The sequence below is a fragment of the Hordeum vulgare genome, chromosome 3H (assembly GCF_904849725.1).
Source record: "Hordeum vulgare subsp. vulgare chromosome 3H, MorexV3_pseudomolecules_assembly, whole genome shotgun sequence".
Lineage (NCBI taxonomy): Eukaryota > Viridiplantae > Streptophyta > Magnoliopsida > Poales > Poaceae > Hordeum > Hordeum vulgare.
Genome location: NC_058520.1, coordinates 148,514,648 through 148,522,117, shown reverse-complemented (window position 1 = coordinate 148,522,117; position 7,470 = coordinate 148,514,648).

The following is a 7,470-nucleotide window of genomic DNA, read 5'->3' as shown; positions in this document are numbered from 1 at the left end:
ACCCGCATCTCCGTCGAATGCTCCTCCCATGCATGCGCTCCCTCGATTCAAAAGCTGCGAAAAACATGTCCCGCCTCATTCCGCGAATGGATTCCATATCTACGGTGTGTGACAAGGTGAGCCGAATGTTCTTTTCGCTTGTCCCCCCGCGGGACCCCAATCATTCGAGAAATCAGTGAGGACGACATGATCGTCCTTGTCTCAATGCGAGTGTGGATCTATCTCAACTTTTCTATTGAGCACACCGACTTCAAAGATCTCGTCCACCCAACTTGTGGAATCTATCTTCCCGAAAGATAGTCGATCAGTACCGACTTCAGGCATACCCGTATGACCGGGGAGTCGGAATTTGTCAATCTTGAATCTGTGGAGGTTTGCCGAGAATCCAAATGACGCAGCCCCAAGCTACAACCCAAGAATCCTCAAAACACCGGAGACATCAAAGGAAGTCATCAAACGCCGAAGACATCGAAGGAAGTCATTCACTCGGTCTGCAAAACCTCAACCCATTCAGGGGCTACTGATGGGGTTGTACATTAGGGGTAGGCCTACATACCTCCTTCCCCAGGCCCACCTAGGACACATCAGTGTCCTTAAAGTCACCATTGTAGCCTCGACCTCACCCGGTTCAGCAACCGTCACTCGGTCTGCCTAGAGTTACTCGAATCACCTTGTGTTAGTCAGACGCATCCTGGCACACGAACCACAACAAGGTGAAGGCACCAAAGAGGCTGCAACTGCTAAGGACTTAATCCATCACATGAAGTGCAATGAAGGCCTGTGTTACCAGTAACGCGGGGAGTTATAGCTGCTGTTTCTAGTAACTTCCCTATTTATTAGCATTAATTATCTTGTAATGAAGCTCAACTGATTGTGGAAGAAACTATATAAGCCACTCCTGGGCTCCAGCTCAAGGGTTCGGCACCTTGTAATCTCTCCCCGTAAGAAAACATCAGCCTGAGGGCTCGAGACGTATGGTTGTTACCACTTCCGAGTGGGGCCTGAACTCATACATTCAAGTGTATCCAATGCACCTAGTTAGACTTCGCCCCTTTGTTCGTACCCCTAGGTACTATTGTCACGGTCATACCCATGACAGCTGGCACCCACAAAGACACGAATGCGGCTAGATACAAGACAACATTGGTAGGCAGGTGATGGATCTGAGCTATGAAGAAACCAAGAAACACTCGAAAAAGGGTGCGGAGGCAGATAAAAACCTCTCTCGATGTGGGGGACCAAGAGCACTCGCTCGTTGATCTAGGCCGCTGGTTCAATCTCGTCGTCCCCACGGAGTCGCTAGCTCCCTTGGGAGATCAGGCGTTCGCCCTCCAGCTCCAGCAGTCGCCCTCCGAGACTCAGGGCGGTATACACTCGCCCTCTATCCACTGTCGTCGGAGCACTCCGGAACTCAGGAAGATGCACGCGACCCTTTTTTGGCCCGCTCGGCCTTCAACGTCGCTCCCTTCATCATGCTGGGCGGTGAAGAGGTCGGGGCCGGGAATCGATAGAGGCAGCTGACGGTTCTAACTCTTGGTGGCAAGAGGAGAAACACAGATGGAAAGGACCATATTTTGAGGCGCGGTCTCCTCTCGCTTCTCCCTCGCATCTTAAATACCCGATAGGAAGATTCCCGATCTATTATATCGCCGGGCTGAAGAAGATCTCCAGTATCCTCAGGATGGCGCGCACTGTAGCATGATAGCGACATCATAGGCGTGGAAATCAGGGCATCACCCCCACTACTTCCACTACCTTCGTCTCCGCCAAAACTTCCGCCCGCGCGCGTGCTCCATCAATTCGAAAGTTGCAAAAAAAACATCCCACCTTATTCCCCGAATAGATTCCGTATCCATGGCGTGTGACAAGGTGTGCCAAATGTTCTTTTCGTTTGTCCCCCGCAGGACCCCGATCATCCGGGAAATCAGTGAGGACGACCTGATCGCCCTTGCCTCAATGCGAGTGGGGATCCATTTCAACTTGTCGATTGAGCATGTAGAGTTCAAAGTTCATGTCCTCCCAACTTGTGGAATCTATTTTCCCAAAAGATGGTCAATCGCTACCGATTGCGGGCATACCCGTATGACCGGGCAGTCGGAATTCCTCACTCTTGAATCCATGGAGGTTTGCCGAGATTCCGAATGACGCAGCCCCGAGCTACAACCCAAGAATCTCCAAAACGCCGAAGACATCGAAGGAAGTCATTCACTCGGTTTGCAAAACCTCAACCGATTCGGGGGCTACTAATGGGGTTGTATATTAGGGGTAGGCCTATGTACCTACTTCCCTAGGCCCACCTAGGACTCCTTACGGACATCAGTGTCCTTAAAGTCACTGTTGTAGCCTCGACCTCACTCGGTTCAACAATTGTCACTCGGCCGCCCTGGTGTCACTCGGATCACTTTGTGTCAGTCGGACGCATCTTGGGACACGGATGTGCGTACCCCGACTTGTAGGTCGAGATCACCGAAGTGCACATGTACAATGATCCCAAGGATCAATGCTCACTGAACAGACAGATACTGAATAACAAGAGTCTTACATCCATAACTGACATCTGATGCAGATAGGGCCATTATTGCCAAGTCATTACACAAATATAGCTTCTCAAGCCGACACACCAACATACTACTAGATGCGGATAACTTGGTAGATAACGTGAACCCATGCCATCTGTCTTAACCTACAGGCATTCTGACTGGGTAGCATCCCAGCTCGTGTGTCCGTCTTCAACTACGAACTCTTTCCCGTACTCCGGTTGTTCCAAGCCTAGCCAATTAAATAACCAGTGGCAAGCCAATGAGTACATTGAATGTACTCGCAAGCAACCCATGATGCAGATAATGCAGAATGAAGCATGATATAATTGTTGACTACAACCTTTGCGGAAAGCAAGTTTTTTCCTTAAATGCAATAACATGGTCAAGTACTTGTATGGTTATGCATCATAAGGTAAATGGTAATCACCTGAACACGTTACTGATATCAACATTTATTTCGAGGGTTGAACACATCATGTTCACCCTCCATGCCAAGTCAACCGACTTGACTCAAGTAACCTCTTTCTCGTGTAACACCTTTAGCACACATGCACACTTGGTTTATGCGGAAACCACTAGACGTAGTTCAAGTAGCACCACCCAACTGTCCTTGACTGTGGACACGGCTATTCGAATAGTTTTACCTCTGCAAAGGTTGCGCTTTGTACCCACGAGATTCAGGAAACTTCCATATGTTGGGGAACGTTGCATGAGAAACAAAAATTTTCCTACGCACACGCAAGACATATCCATGGTGATGATCATATATGAGAGGGGAGAGTGCATCTACATAACCTTGTAGATCGTTAAGCGGAAGCGTGTGTAACGTGGTTGATGTAGTGGAACATCTTGGAGATCCAAATTGCAGCCCTTCCCGCGGTCTCATCCCGATCCGTCTCGAGATCCCATCATGATTTGAAACTTCAACCTGTAGCCTCCAAGCACCGGGTCATCTTATTTAAGATGAACCGGGTCTTTATGAGGTTTTACTTGGACCTTCAACCTGTAGCCCCCAAAGTTCGGGTCATCTTCTTGAAGATGAGCCTGGTCTTGTTAGTATTAATTTAAAACTTTGACCTGTAACCCCAAGGGCTGGGTCATCTTCTTGAAGATGAGCTGGGTCTTTATAATAATGTAAAAGAGAACTATCATGCATTAGCCCCCAAGTGTCAAGTATATTGCCTGCAATCTGCTTGGGACTTGATACCAATCTTCTATGGAAGCAGAAAAGTCTTTTACAATCCATATTGGCGGCTCACTTTGAATGAATTACCCATATTGTTTTGATTGTATCGGAATATGTAGGTCAAGCAAGCTCATACTTGAATAGTATGAAGAAAAACATGTCACAGCAACAAGACGCGAGAGGTGAAGTTGAGGAAAAATTTCGGATTTCCTTGGCAGAAATTGAAAACATAAAGTCTGAGCACACATTATATAGAGAAGCGGACGAAGCTGACAAAGACTCCCTGCTCAAATGCGTTAAAAATGCCGAGGGTCAGCTCAAACTGGTTACTGAAGAATTAACTGGTCTAAAACAACATATCTCCAAAATGACGAGTGCTGTGTTTGGTAAGTACTTTTATATAATCAATTGCAACCATTGTAAAGAATAGAACCCGCCAGGCGACTTATAAGCCAATAATCAAGATGGTTGTGTGCTGAAACTGAAAGCTTTGTACACCTTGATAGAGCAACTTTATGATGGCGGCTAATTGACCATCAAGGCTGTATGGTGTGACACAGAGCCGGTGAAATTTATCAGTGACATGTTGATGCGCCTCTCGACCATGCCTAAGTATATTAAAGAATTGAAGAAATCAACTGCTCAAAAAGGGCTAATTACTACTCTCGGCTGGTTGTTAGCTTATGCACCAGAGCTCAAGCCGGAGGAGATAGCAGGCAGGTTTCCTGAATACAAGGATGATGGATCATAATTTATTCAAGAGGACTACACCCATTCCATGAAGGCGGCTCATCCATCAGCGTGTGAGCGTGCTGAAAATCTTGATTTCACTAAATATCAAGCGGCTTATGATGAGAGCAACAAGCATGTGCCACCTCCCACATTTGCGCTAGTGAACCTTACTTCGCAGTGCCGTAAGCACCTTTTTGCCCGTGATGCTGATCTATCGACCATTTTGACATAAGAAGCTGAATTTCATGCTTTAATCAATTGCAACTGGGATATGGACAACTTCAAGATCCAAGACCCCAAAAGCTCGGCACAGGGTAACCCGGAGGCGGCTTAGCCAAGGCGGCTCTCCAAACTTCAACTTGGAGGAAATTGAACCCGGAGGAACTGGCCACCGGGTTAATGTGGGAAAGTAAACTTTGGCCTTCTTGAGCCATGTAATATTTTTTTAGGTGTAAAAAACTGCTATGATTGCACAAAACCTTCTATGGATCTGGAAACTTTTGGCATTACCTCTTAACATAAGTCGCCTTTCTAAGCTTTTATTGCCTTGCAAATTTGATTTTTTTTCCTTTAAGAGAAAAAGGACTTTATAGTCACCATGCTTTGCATGAGACAGTAAGAATATTGAATCCTTTCCTGAAAAAGATAACACCATATATGGTATTGAAATGTTATAAATAAGCTGGCTCAGTGAGTCACGACAGGTAGACAGGCTTGCAAGGTTCTAGTCGTACCCTAAGAGGTTTTTGCAAAAACCTTTATGATTTAGACTAGACAATGAGGCTCAAGTCAGGCTTCAGTGAAGCAGGTTCGATGAACCCATGGTTTGTCTATTCTCCATATGTCGACTCTCGCTCGACACCTTGATGTTTTAACCTTGGCAAGTGAGGGTCCAAAATGGATTGACTCGCCAAGAGTACAGGGGCTGATAGGGCGAGTCACCAAGACATAAAGTTCAGTATAACCATTGTATAACGTTAATATTTTGCAAGCCAACAGGGTACTCAGGCCAAACTCAATGAGTTGGAAGCCCCCAAGTCACTTATGATCACGCAAAAGCCAAGCATAGGACTGCAGAAGACAATGCCATTACTGCTAAACAACGTGGGGACTAATAGCCCCCAAGTAAGCCGGCTTTATTCTTCAAGATCATAAATTGGCGCCTATGTTTGAACCGTGCATCATGGCAATTGGTCCTCTTTGGCTCATCAGTATACATGTTTGAACGATTGCAACAAGGCGTCTTATCCTTCTTGATACTAATAGCGTCCATGTTTGAATGGCCTCCATGGCGGCGGCTCATCCTCTTGGGCGGCTTATGTAAACAATAAAGACTCATGCTCAATATATAGGCTGAAACGACAGAGACCCCGAAATTCGTCGGCGCCGGCTTTGTTGTTTTTATAAAAATAGTACAAAGTACTAAACTATGTACATAGATAAGGAGCCTATGGCTATAAGTGTAGTAAGTCCGAAGGTGGGCAATGTTCCACGGGCTAGTAGTCTCTTCCTCTGAGATTGGCTTATCTGGACAAAGGTCGATCAGATAGTAGGAGCCATTATGAATGCTTTTGCTGATCACGAAAGGTCCTTCCCGTGGAGGTGATAGCTTGTGCATGCGTGTGTGATCTTGAATCAGTCGAAGCACTAAGTCGCCCTCCTCGAAAATCCGGCTCTTAACTCGCCGACTGTGATAACAACGCAGGTCTTGTTGATCGTGCTGCAGCCAAATCATGCTCTTCCTCTAAAGCATCCAAGGAATCCTGACGCACCTACTCATTATCTGCCTCCACATCAGTGGCGACTCGGGGAGAATCATGCCTTATATGGCTTGGAACAACCGCCTAGGCCCCATAGACGAGAAAAAAGGAGTGTATGTAGTGGATCTGTTTGGTGTAGTCCTAATGCTCCAAGGTACCGTCGGGAGTTCCTCTACCCAACAACCCGGAGTGCGCTGCAAAGGAAACATGAGTCGGGGATTGATCCCACGCAAGATCTCTAGGTTACCTCTCTCAGCTTAACCATTGGACTGTGGATGAGCCACCACAGATACTCAAGTCGGATGTGCTCTCACTAACAGAACTCCTTCATGGCGCCTTTGGACAAATTGGTACCATTATCAATGATGATGGTGTGAGGATAACCAAAACGAAAAATCAGCTTTTGGAGGAACTTGACTGATGTTTCTGCCTCACAATTGCTGACCAGCTCTGCTTCAACCCACTTGGTAAACTTGTCAACCAACACCAATAGATGAGTCTTTTTGTCGGAAGAGATCTTGAATGGGCCGACCATATCAAGCCCCTAGACCGCAAAAGGCAATGTGATTGGGATCATGCGCAATTCTTGAGCCGACACGTGTACTTGTCGGCCGAACTTCTGACACCCATCACACTTGCGCACTATATCCTCTACATTGGCATGAGCCGTCAACTAATAAAAACCATGTCGAAAGGCCTTTGACACTAAGGAACATGACCCGACGTGATGCCCATAGTCGCCAACATGTATCTCATTAAGAATTTATCGTCCTTCCTCTAAGGAAATACATTGTTGAAAGACCCCACAGGTGGTCTGTTTGTGTAACTCGCCCTTATAGATAACCATGGACTTGCACCAACGTATGATCTGCCGAGGAAAGATTTCATTAGTTGGCAACTCACCTCGGGACATATAAGCCATGTAAGGAACTGTCCAGTCAGGAACCGCCCGGAGAGCCGCCACCAGTTGTGATTCCGGGTTAGGAACTACTATGTCCTCTTCAGAAAGAAACTTCACAGAAGGGTTATGCAAGACATCCACGAAAACTTTGGGTGGGGGGGCAAGCTTGCATTTGGATCCGAGTCATGATAAAGCATCAGTTGCGTCGTTCTGTTGATGATCAATATGATCAACCTGGTAACCGTTAAAATGTCCCGCCAGCTCGGTTACTGCACGCCTATAGGCGCCATCAGTGGATCTTTGGAGTCCCACGTTCCAGAGACTTGTTGAGCCACCAAATCTGAGTCGCCC